The sequence below is a fragment of the Pseudophryne corroboree genome, chromosome 4 (genome assembly GCF_028390025.1).
Source record: "Pseudophryne corroboree isolate aPseCor3 chromosome 4, aPseCor3.hap2, whole genome shotgun sequence".
Taxonomy (NCBI): domain Eukaryota; kingdom Metazoa; phylum Chordata; class Amphibia; order Anura; family Myobatrachidae; genus Pseudophryne; species Pseudophryne corroboree.
Window position 1 is genome coordinate 8914392 of NC_086447.1, and position 12157 is coordinate 8926548.

Consider the following 12157-nt stretch of genomic DNA (forward strand, 5'->3'; position numbering starts at 1 on the left):
GGTAACAGCGGAAGCAGTCCACTGACCAGTAAATCCCTTCCTCTTGTAACCAAGCTCACGCAAACCACCCCACCAACTCCCTCAGTGTCAATTTCCTCCTTCCCCAGGAATGCCAATAGTCCTGCAGGCCATGACACTGGCAATTCTGACGATTCCTCTCCTGCCTGGGATTCCTCCGATGCATCCTTGCGTGTAACGCCTACTGCTGCTGGCGCTGCTGTTGTTGCTGCTGGGAGTCGATGGTCATCCCAGAGGGGAAGTCGTAAGCCCACTTGTACTACTTCCAGTAAGCAATTGACTGTTCAACAGTCCTTTGCGAGGAAGATGAAATATCACAGCAGTCATCCTGCTGCAAAGCGGATAACTGAGGCCTTGACAACTATGTTGGTGTTAGACGTGCGTCCGGTATCCGCCGTTAGTTCACAGGGAACTAGACAATTTATTGAGGCAGTGTGCCCCCGTTACCAAATACCATCTAGGTTCCACTTCTCTAGGCAGGCGATACCGAGAATGTACACGGACGTCAGAAAAAGACTCACCAGTGTCCTAAAAAATGCCGTTGTACCCAATGTCCACTTAACCACGGACATGTGGACAAGTGGAGCAGGGCAGGGTCAGGACTATATGACTGTGACAGCCCACTGGGTAGATGTATGGACTCCCGCCGCAAGAACAGCAGCGGCGGCACCAGTAGCAGCATCTCGGAAACGCCAACTCTTTCCTAGGCAGGCTACGCTTTGTATCACCGCTTTCCAGAATACGCACACAGCTGAAAACCTCTTACGGCAACTGAGGAAGATCATCGCGGAATGGCTTACCCCAATTGGACTCTCCTGTGGATTTGTGGCATCGGACAACGCCAGCAATATTGTGTGTGCATTAAATATGGGCAAATTCCAGCACGTCCCATGTTTTGCACATACCTTGAATTTGATGGTGCAGAATTTTTTTAAAAATGACAGGGGCGTGCAAGAGATGCTGTCGGTGGCCAGAAGAATTGCGGGACACTTTCGGCGTACAGGCACCACGTACAGAAGACTGGAGCACCACCAAAAACTACTGAACCTGCCCTGCCATCATCTGAAGCAAGAAGTGGTAACGAGGTGGAATTCAACCCTCTATATGCTTCAGAGGTTGGAGGAGCAGCAAAAGGCCATTCAAGCCTATACAATTGAGCACGATATAGTAGGTGGAATGCACCTGTCTCAAGCGCAGTGGAGAATGATTTCAACGTTGTGCAAGGTTCTGATGCCCTTTGAACTTGCCACACGTGAAGTCAGTTCAGACACTGCCAGCCTGAGTCAGGTCATTCCCCTCATCAGGCTTTTGCAGAAGAAGCTGGAGACATTGAAGGAGGAGCTAACACGGAGCGATTCCGCTAGGCATGTGGGACTTGTGGATGCAGCCCTTAATTCGCTTAACAAGGATTCACGGGTGGTCAATCTGTTGAAATCAGAGCACTACATTTTGGCCACCGTGCTCGATCCTAGATTTAAAGCCTACCTTGGATCTCTCTTTCCGGCAGACACAAGTCTGCTGGGGTTGAAAGACCTGCTGGTGACAAAATTGTCAAGTCAAGCGGAACGCTACCTGTCAACATCTCCTCCTTCACATTCTCACGCAACTGGGGGTGCGAGGAAAAGGCTCAGAATTCCGAGCCCACCCGCTGGCGGTGATGCAGGGCAGTCTGGAGCGACTGCTGATGCTGACATCTGGTCCGGACTGAAGGACCTGACAACGATTACGGACATGTCGTCTACTGTCACTGCATATGATTCTCTCCCCATTGAAAGAATGGTGGAGGATTATATTAGTGACCGCATCCAAGTAGGCACGTCAGACAGTCCGTACTTATACTGGCAGGAAAAAGAGGCAATTTGGAGGCCCTTGCACAAACTGGCTTTATTCTACCTAAGTTGCCCTCCCACAAGTGTGTACTCCGAAAGAGTGATTAGTGCCGCCGCTCACCTTGTCAGCAATCGGCGTACGAGGTTACATCCAGAAAATGTGGAGAAGATGATGTTCATTAAAATGAATTATAATCAATTCCTCCGCGGAGACATTGACCAGCAGCAATTGCCTCCACAAAGTACATAGGGAGCTGAGATGGTGGATTCCAGTGGGGATGAATTGATAATCTGTGAGGAGGGGGATGTACACGGTGATATATCGGAGGGTGATGATGAGGTGGACATCTTGCCTCTGTAGAGCCAGTTTGTGCAAGGAGAGATTAATTGATTCTTTTTTGGGGGGGGTCCAAACCAACCCGTCATATCAGTCACAGTCGTGTGGCAGACCCTGTCACTGAAATGATGGGTTGGTTAAAGTGTGCATGTCCTGTTTTGTTTATACAACATAAGGGTGGGTGGGAGGGCCCAAGGACAATTCCATCTTGCACCTCTTTTTCTTTTATTTTTCTTTGCGTCATGTGCTGTTTGGGGAGGGTTTTTTGGAAGGGCCATCCTACGTGACACTGCAGTGCCACTCCTAGATGGGCCCGGTGTTTGTGTCGGCCACTAGGGTCGCTTATCTTACTCACACAGTCAGCTACCTCATTGCGCCTCTTTTTTTCTTTGCGTCATGTGCTGTTTGGGGAGGGTTTTTTGGAAGGGCCATCCTGCGTGACACTGCAGTGCCACTCCTAGATGGGCCCGGTGTTTGTGTCGGCCACTAGGGTCGCTAATCTTACTCACACAGTCAGCTACCTCATTGCGCCTCTTTTTTTCTTTGCGTCATGTGCTGTTTGGGGAGGGTTTTTTGGAATGGACATCCTGCGTGACACTGCAGTGCCACTCCTAGATGGGCCCGGTGTTTGTGTCGGCCACTAGGGTCGCTAATCTTACTCACACAGTCAGCTACCTCATTGCGCCTCTTTTTTTCTTTGCGTCATGTGCTGTTTGGGGAGGGTTTTTTGGAAGGGCCATCCTGCGTGACACTGCAGTGCCACTCCTAGATGGGCCCGGTGTTTGTGTCAGCCACTAGGGTCGCTAATCTTACTCAAACAGTCAGCTACCTCATTGCGCCTCTTTTTTTCTTTGCGTCATGTGCTGTTTGGGGAGGGTTTTTTGGAAGGGCCATCCTGCGTGACACTGCAGTGCCACTCCTAGATGGGCCCGGTGTTTGTGTCGGCCACTAGGGTCGCTAGTCTTACTCACACAGTCAGCTACCTCATTGCGCCTCTTTTTTTCTTTGCGTCATGTGCTGTTTGGGGAGTGTTTTTTGGAAGGGCCATCCTGCGTGACACTGCAGTGCCACTCCTAGATGGGCCCGGTGTTTGTGTCGGCCACTAGGGTCGCTAGTCTTACTCACACAGTCAGCTACCTCATTGCGCCTCTTTTTTTCTTTGCGTCATGTGTTGTTTGGGGAGTATTTTTTTGAAGGGCCATCCTGCGTGACACTGCAGTGCCACTCCTAGATGGGCCAGGTGTTTGTGTCGGCCACTTGGGTCGCTTATCTTAGTCACACAGCGACCTCGGTGCAAATTTTAGGACTAAAAATAATATTGTGAGGTGTGAGGTGTTCAGAATAGACTGAAAATGTGTATAAATTATGGTTATTGAGGTTAATAATACTATGGGATCAAAATGACCGCAAATTCAATGATTTAAGCTGTTTTTTAGTGTTTTTTGAAAAAAACACCCGAATCCAAAACACACCCGAATCCGACAAAAAAAATTCGGTGAGGTTTTGCCAAAACGCGGTCGAACCCAAAACACGGCCGCGGAACCGAACCCAAAACCAAAACACAAAACCCGAAAAATTTCAGGCGCTCATCTCTAGTTCTCATGCTAAAGTTCTGGTCATATTTCCATCAGCCATCATACATTGGAACTGTAACACGCAGATTACTGTTTCTCTATCCAGCCACTGATTCCACTCACCATATTGACCCGGTGTGATTCAGCCATTTGGCCAAGGATCTCTAGATATTTATGCATTAGGGTAATTATGTTCCTTTCTCTTCTCATGATCACTTTCTGCCAGGCAGTCCTAATATACACAAAAATATTCTGTAATTTTGTGCTATCCACCAGTAACATCATGCAGCACAATACATAACTGAGAGGGTCACAAGACTCTCTATAAACAATTTAGATAAAAGGTAGACAAATGTAACCATGCACAATACCAGCATAAAGAGTCTCAAAAATATAATCACCCTTTAAATGAAAGTTCCAAGTGAAGAACCTTTGTAGTGATGTTATATATTCCACAAGAAGCTTCTTATCATGATCTTTGTGTTCAAAATCTGGTCTCCTCCACAGTTTCTACTCACAGGGTTAGAAGCATTCCATATGAAAGGAGAGGGAACAACTAATAATAGTGCACAACTTATTGATAAAGGGTAAAAAGTTTTTATTAATACAAATGCACTCACAAAATAAGAAATGTTAAAGCATGTAACAACAAGACGCTCTGGTTAGAGGATAAGACATACTCATCATCCAGCCCTTCTCAGCAGTATAAGCAGGGTCCCGGACACCCTCCGTCTCATGCGGTGTCCAGAGTTGGCAAGATCTTATTCTTCTAACTCATTTGGCCAAGGTAATTATGTTCCTTGCTCTTCTCATTATTAGTTTCTGCCAGTGATTACTGCGTACCTGATACCTGCTTTCTCCAAGTATCATTAATCAGTTTTTTTATATTCAACTTTCTGCAGTAGAGGGATCTTGATATAAAGAAAAAACGACCAAGAGAGCGCTATTCACATCTGATGTGGATTTTATTTTAAATCTATAATAATTTCGCACATTATGTACTTAATGCCGGCCGCCAATATATAAAAATACAATATAAATCACAATACACAACTAATTTTTTTTAAATAATTCATCTCTAAAAAATTGGTTTATGCACATATGGAAATATCCGCTCCCACTCTATAGGGATCCCTCTCCTTGTTTGTTCCACAACTATAACTTATATTAAATCCCAAGAGGAACAGATATTACACACATGACACATACTAAGCAATATAGCTCTTATCCGGAATATCTGCTCATGAGCTTTTTTTGACCTCTCAGTCTATTACTATAGTATTAAAGTCCTTGTGTCAATTCATCTGGTCAATTAGCACGTATATTAGTAGCAATGATGGAAGCAACACCTTGCTTGCAGCTTATTAGTAATATGGTTAAAGCAGTTCATGCAAAGCTGATTAGAAACAACAGTCAATGTCCTGCAGTTAATGGTGAATAAATGTTAGTGGTATACCGTACAAGAGCCTGTAATAATCCTTCTGGTTAGTTCGCCCGCAGGTGACCTACTAAGAAGTTGAACACATGTCCGGCTTAAAACCATGGTAAACTTGCTCGTCTTCCCGGCCGATGCTCACACTTATTACCTTATCCGGAGTCCGTGGGTGTAAGATGATAAAAGCGTTCCCTTGCTGCGGGATTGTAATTGCGCCGACCAGCTGGTGGGTGTTCGTCCGCTGTAGTGTGAGGGCAATAATACTGACAGTTGCATATCTCCGCCTACTCGCAAGCATCGGCGGCTTCCTCAGTGGCTTCCTCATTGGCGGCTTCCTCGACACTGAGGAAGCTGCCAATGCTTGCGAGTAGGCGGAGAAACGCGTCTGCGACACTGAGGAAGCTGCCAATGCTTGCGAGTAGGCGGAGAAACGTGTCTGTCAGTATTATTGCCCACATACTACAGCGGACAAACACCCACCAGCTAGTTGGCACAATTACAATCCCGCAGCAAGGGAACGCTTTTATCATCTTACACCCACGAACTCCGGATAAGGTCGTGTAAGCATCGGCCGGGAGGACGAGCAAGTTTACCATGGTTTTAAGCCAGACATGTGTTCCACTTCTTAGTAGGTCACCTGCGGGCGAACTAACCAGAAGGATTATCACATGCAATGTGACTGACAGGAGGCTCTTGTACGGTATACCACTAACATTTATTCACCATTAGCTGCATGACATTGACTGTTGTTTCTAATCAGCTTTGCATAAACTGCTTTAACCATATTACTAATAAGCTGCAAGCAAGGTGTTGCTTCCATCATTGCTACTAATATACGTGCTAATTGACCAGATAAATTGACACAAGGACTTTAATACTATAGTAATAGACTGAGAGGTCAAAAAAAGCTCATGAGCAGTTATTCCGGATAAGAGCTATATTGCTGAGTATGTGTCATGTGTGTAATATCTGTTCCTCTTGGGATTTAATATAAGTTATAGTTGTTGAACAAACAAGGAGAGGGATCCCTATAGAGTGGGAGCGGATATTTCCATATGTGTACATAAACCAATTTTTTAGAGATGAATTATTAAAAAAAATGTTGTTGTGTATTGTGATTTATATTGTATTTTTATATATTGCCTGCCGGCATTAAGTACATAATGTGCTAAATTATTATAGATTTAAAATAAAATTCACACCAGATGTGAATAGCGCTCTCTTGGTCGTTTTTTCTTTAGTTTCATTTATAGGGGTATAAAAACCAATTGCCCCTGAGAGAGCTGCATCCATATCTGTACAAATCACAGCGCCAGGAATTGTTTGTTGGATCTTGGTATAGCTATTACTCCCTGGTATCTTACTGACTTGGCAGGGTTGTGCAGTGCAGTGGTCTTGGTCTGGGTGTTACTCCCTGGTATGTTAATGACTTGGCAGGGTTGTACAATGACTGTAGGATTCCAGTAGAGATAATCGTTACATGTAAAATGGAATAGAGCAAGTGGTCATTACTCTGTGATCTCATCCTCTGTCACTTTCTAAGCACTAAAATAAATTTCAACTCGATTCTGAAGAAATTTCTGTCTGGTCTCAGCGTTGTTGGCATATTATTTCTGACATACACTAACCTGTCTGTCAGAAAGTTGAAGTGTTTTGGAACAACAGTGACTCAGGCATGAAGCAGAAGACCACATAAAAATCACAGAGCGAGGTCAATGACTGCTAAGGCGCATGGTGCGTAAAAGTCACCAGCGATCTGTTGATTCCAAAGCTGAGGAGATCCATTCTTCCACTGGCTTTAACTTAAGCAAAAAAACTGTGCAGCGGGTGCTTAATGGAATGGGGTATTTATGCCAACTGTGAGGTTTGGTGGAGGAGGGATAATGGTAGGGGGCTGTCTCTCAGGGTTTGGGCAAGGCCCCTTATCTCCAGTGAAGGGTAATCTTAATACATCAGCGTACCAAGACATTTTGGACAATGCTAAGCTTCCAACTTTGTGGCAACAGTTTGGTGAAGGCCCTTTTCTATTCCACCATGACTCTGCCCCAGTGTACAAAGCAAGGACTATAAAGACATGGTTTGATGAATTTGGTGTAGAAGAACATGACTGGCCCACACAGAGAGCATGCAGATGATAAGGTTGTGATCTGAGAGAGGGGAAGGAGTGTTAGTGAATTCAGAAACTGAGCATAGTCTGGTGAATACTAGATCAAGGCAGTGGCCTCCTGATGAGTAGAGGAGTCAGTGCATGATGATGAAAGAGGAGGTTATAGAGAGTAGTTTGGAGGCATGAGCAGCAGTTTTTGGACTATCATTAGCAATATTGAAATCACCCATGATGAAGGTGGAGATGTCAGAAGATAGGAAGTGAGGGAGCCAGATAGAAAATCTTCCAGAATGTGTTTGGGTTGCCCAGGTAGATAGCTGCAATGGGTTGGGTATGTGTGACCACTGCTGGGGATCCCGGCTGTCAGTGTACTGACCATGGGATCCTGGCAGTAGAATGCCAGCAGAGGGGTGGCAAGCCAAGAAGCCCTTTGCGGGCTTGGAACTGAGCTGCGCTCGGCACAGGTCTACTCCCACTTTATGGGTGTCGTGGACACTCATGAGTAGGAATAGTCCCTGCCAGCAGTCATGCCAACTGTTGGGATTTAAAGGGGTGTAGGAATTAGCAATCAGTAATGTGACCGGTAGTCTCCTGACCGCCGGTCACATAACTACATCCCTCTGCAACACGCAGATGGAAAGAAGTGTAAATTCTGATAGAATGTATTTCAAATGATGTGAGTGATGGAACCTGTGGTAGAACTGTGTATGCGAAAGATTGGGAAAGTATTAATCCAACCCCACCTCCTTTACTGTTACCAGGCCTAAAGGTACAGCATGTGTGAAGTGGAGACCACCATGTGACAGTGCTGCATGGGAGACCATGTCTGATTGTGTGAGCCATGTTTCTGTTATAGCCAGCAGGTTGAAGTTGTTATATATATATATATATATATATATACATATATATCATGCTGCCCCATTAGAGCTCTATGGCTTGTGAGGGCTGAACTTTGAGTGATCCTGTCAGCTCCTGACAGGGAGTTTTGGTACCAGTGGAGAACTGGTGTGTCAGTCCTGGCCAGCAACAGCCTGAACCAGGAAAATCCCTGCCAGATGATTGGACCTCCGGGTCACAGGGCAGAAGGAGCAGTGGGTGATCTGTTGCTGGGGCCTCAGGAGACAGTAACCAAAGGGACAGGCGGAGGAGAGGAGGTCCCAAAGTTATGAGAGAGCTGGGGGGGGGGGAATTTATATTCCCTGGGAAGGGGAAGTGCAGGGCCATGCAGAAAGCTGCTCATCTGACAGGAGATCGGAGCATCAATAGGTGAGAAGCCATACTAGGAAAGTCACAGAGGCTGAGGACCCTGCTCACCTGCTGCTTGCTGGAATGGAGGAGAGCCACCTTCTGCTAACCACCTTCTGCTAAACCACTCCTCAGTAGGAAGAGACATCACCGGGGTCCATCTTTCTGGTTATATACTGTGAATGCAATGTCTCCTTAATGCATCATCAGGTTATTGGCATTACTAGGTAATACGAAGCTACACTGTCTTGAATAATGTGTGAGTGCAATTTCTTCTTAATGTAATGCTAAAGTTTCATTGTCATCTGATTGTCGCTGCCAGTTACTACAAAGCCATACTGTGTGGCTATACGCTGATCGCTAGCTGGATGGAACCGTCAGTTGTGTAAAAGTTATCCAGCAAAGGCAAAACCTGGTTGTGTTATTTCACAAAATTGAAAATGTCAGTGTGTTTATTCTCCTTATTGGCTTCCCTCAATCATATGATGTTTGTCCTGCACAACCTGCCAAGTCAGCCTACGGGCATTCTTGTTCTGGAGGAAAATAAAGCCAGTTGCTGTGTGTACAGTATAGAGACATATTATGGAAGGTTCCCACCTTTGCCAAATAAATTTGCTGCTGCTGTCCTGCACTTGGCCCAAAGCACAAACTTCACCACTAGAGACTTGTATTATGGGAAAGTTGAAGCCATTTGCAATGTGTAGTGGAAAGAGTCTGTCTTTGACAAATGACACCACAAGCCTTTCATGCTGGACACGGAAGCCCAACTGTACGATCAAAGCAAGGAACCTCTATCATGTTCTCATGCTAAAGTTCTGGTCACATTTCCATCAGCCATCATACATTGGAACTGTAACACGCAGATTACTGTTTCTCTATCCAGCCACTGATTCCACTCACCATATTGACCCGGTGTGATTCAGCCATTTGGCCAAGGATCTCTAGATATTTATGCATTAGGGTAATTATGTTCCTTTCTCTTCTCATGATCACTTTCTGCCAGGCAGTCCTAATATAGACAAAAATATTCTGTGATTTTGCGCTATCCACCAGTAACATCATGCAGCACAATACATAACTGAGAGGGTCACAAGACTCTCTGTAAACAATTTAGATAAAAGGTAGACAAATGTAACCATGCGCAATACCAGCATAAAGAGTCTCAAAAATATAATCACCCTTTAAATGAAAGTTCCAAGTGAAGAACCTTTGTAGTGAGGTCATATATTCCACAAGAAGCTTCTTAACATGATCTTTGTGTTCAAAATCTGGTCTCCTCCACAGTTTCTACTCACAGGGTTAGAAGCATTCCATATGAAAGGAGAGGGAACAACTAATAATAGTGCACACCTTATTGATAAAGGGTAAAAAGTTTTTATTAATACAAATGCACTCACAAAATAAGAAATGTTGAGGCATGTAACAACAAGACGCTCTGGTTAGAGGATAAGCCATACTCATCGTCCAGCCCTTCTCAGCAGGATTATCAGGGTCCCGGACACCCTCCGTCTCATGCGGTGTCCAGAGTTGGCAAGATCTTATTCCTCTAACTCATTTGGCCAAGGTAATTATGTTCATTGCTCTTCTCATTATTAGTTTCTGCCAGTGATTACTGCGTACCTGATACCTGCTTTCTCCAAGTATCATTAATCAGTTTTTTTATATTCAACTTTCTGCAGTAGAGGGATCTTGATATAAAGAAAAAACGACCAAGAGAGCGCTATTCACATCTGATGTGGATTTTATTTTAAATCTATAATAATTTCGCACATTATGTACTTAATGCCGGCCGCCAATATATAAAAATACAATATAAATCACAATACACAACTAAATTTTTTTTAATAATTAATCTCTAAAAAATTGGTTTATGTACATATATGGAAATATCCGCTCCCACTCTATAGGGATCCCTCTCCTTGTTTGTTCAACAACTATGACTTATATTAAATCCCAAGAGGACCAGATATTACACACATGACACATACTCAGCAATATAGCTCTTATCCGGAATAACTGCTCATGAGCTTTTTTTTTCCTCTCAGTCTATTACTATAGTATTAAAGTCCTTGTGTCAATTCATCTGGTCAATTAGCACGTATATTAGTAGCAATGATGGAAGCAGCACCTTGCTTGCAGCTTATTAGTAATATGGTTAAAGCAGTTTATGCAAAGCTGATTAGAAACAATAGTCAATGTCATGCAGTTAATGGTGAATAAATGTTAGTGGTATACCGTACAAGAGCCTCCATTCAATCACAGTGCATGTGATAATCCTTCTGGTTAGTTCGCCCGCAGGTTACCTACTAAGAAGTGGAACACATGTCCGGCTTAAAACCATGGTAAACTTGCTCGTCTTCCCGGCCGATGCTCACACTTATTACCTTATCCGGAGTCCGTGGGTGTAAGATGATAAAAGCGTTCCCTTGATGCGGGATTGTAATTGTGCCGACCAGCTGGTGGGTGTTTGTCCGCTGTAGTGTGAGGGCAGTAATACTGACAGATGCATATCTCCGCCTACTCGCAAGCATCGTCAGCTTCCTCATTGGCTTCTTCCTCGACACCGAGGAAGCTGCCAATGCTTGCGAGTAGGCGGAGAAACGCGTCTGCGACACTGAGGAAGCGGACGATGTTTGCGAGTAGGAGGAGAAACGTGTCTGTCAGTATTATTGCCCACATACTACAGCGGACAAACACTCACCAGCTAGTTGGCACAATTACAATCCCGCAGCAAGGGAACGCTTTTATCATCTTACACCCACGGACTCCGGATAAGGTCGTGTAAGCATCGGCCGGGAGGACGAGCAAGTTCACCATGGTTTTAAGCCGGACATGTGTTCCACTTCTTAGTAGGTCACCTGCGGGCGAACTAACCAGAAGGATTATTACAGGCTCTTGTACGGTATACCACTAACATTTATTCACCATTAACTGCATGACATTGACTGTTGTTTCTAATCAGCTTTGCATAAACTGCTTTAACCATATTACTAATAAGCTGCAAGCAAGGTGTTGCTTCCATCATTGCTACTAATATACGTGCTAATTGACCAGATGAATTGACACAAGGACTTTAATACTATAGTAATAGACTGAGAGGTCAAAAAAAGCTCATGAGCAGTTATTCCGGATAAGAGCTATATTGCTGAGTATGTGTCATGTGTGTAATATCTGTTCCTCTTGGGATTTAATATAAGTCATAGTTGTTGAACAAACAAGGAGAGGGATCCCTATAGAGTGGGAGCGGATATTTCCATATCTGTACATAAACCAATTTTTTAGAGATGAATTATTTAAAAAAAATGTTGTTGTGTATTGTGATTTCTATTGTATTTTTATATATTGCCGTCCGGCATTAAGTACATAATGTGCTAAATTATTATAGATTTAAAATAAAATCCACATCAGATGTGAATAGCGCTCTCTTGGTCGTTTTTTCTTTAGTTTCATTTATAGGGGTATAAAAACCAATTGCCCCTGAGAGAGCTGCATCCATATCTGTACAAATCACAGCGCCAGGAATTGTTTGTTGGATCATGGTATAGCTATTACTCCCTGGTATCTTACTGACTTGGCAGGGTTGTACAGTGCAGTGGAGGGGTCTCAGTCTGG

At 44.2% G+C, this 12157-nt stretch overlaps 1 long non-coding RNA gene across 1 annotated transcript; it reads right to left on the minus strand.

Moving 5' to 3' along the window:
* Positions 1–3887: 3887 nt before the first annotated feature.
* Positions 3888–10191, minus strand: LOC134911052 (uncharacterized). Its single transcript, XR_010176293.1, has 4 exons — positions 9724–10191; positions 9446–9554; positions 4160–4268; positions 3888–3990 (listed from the first exon to the last, which is right to left on the minus strand). It is a non-coding gene; the product is annotated as an uncharacterized LOC134911052 (long non-coding RNA).
* Between the last annotated feature and the right edge of the window lie 1966 nt (positions 10192–12157).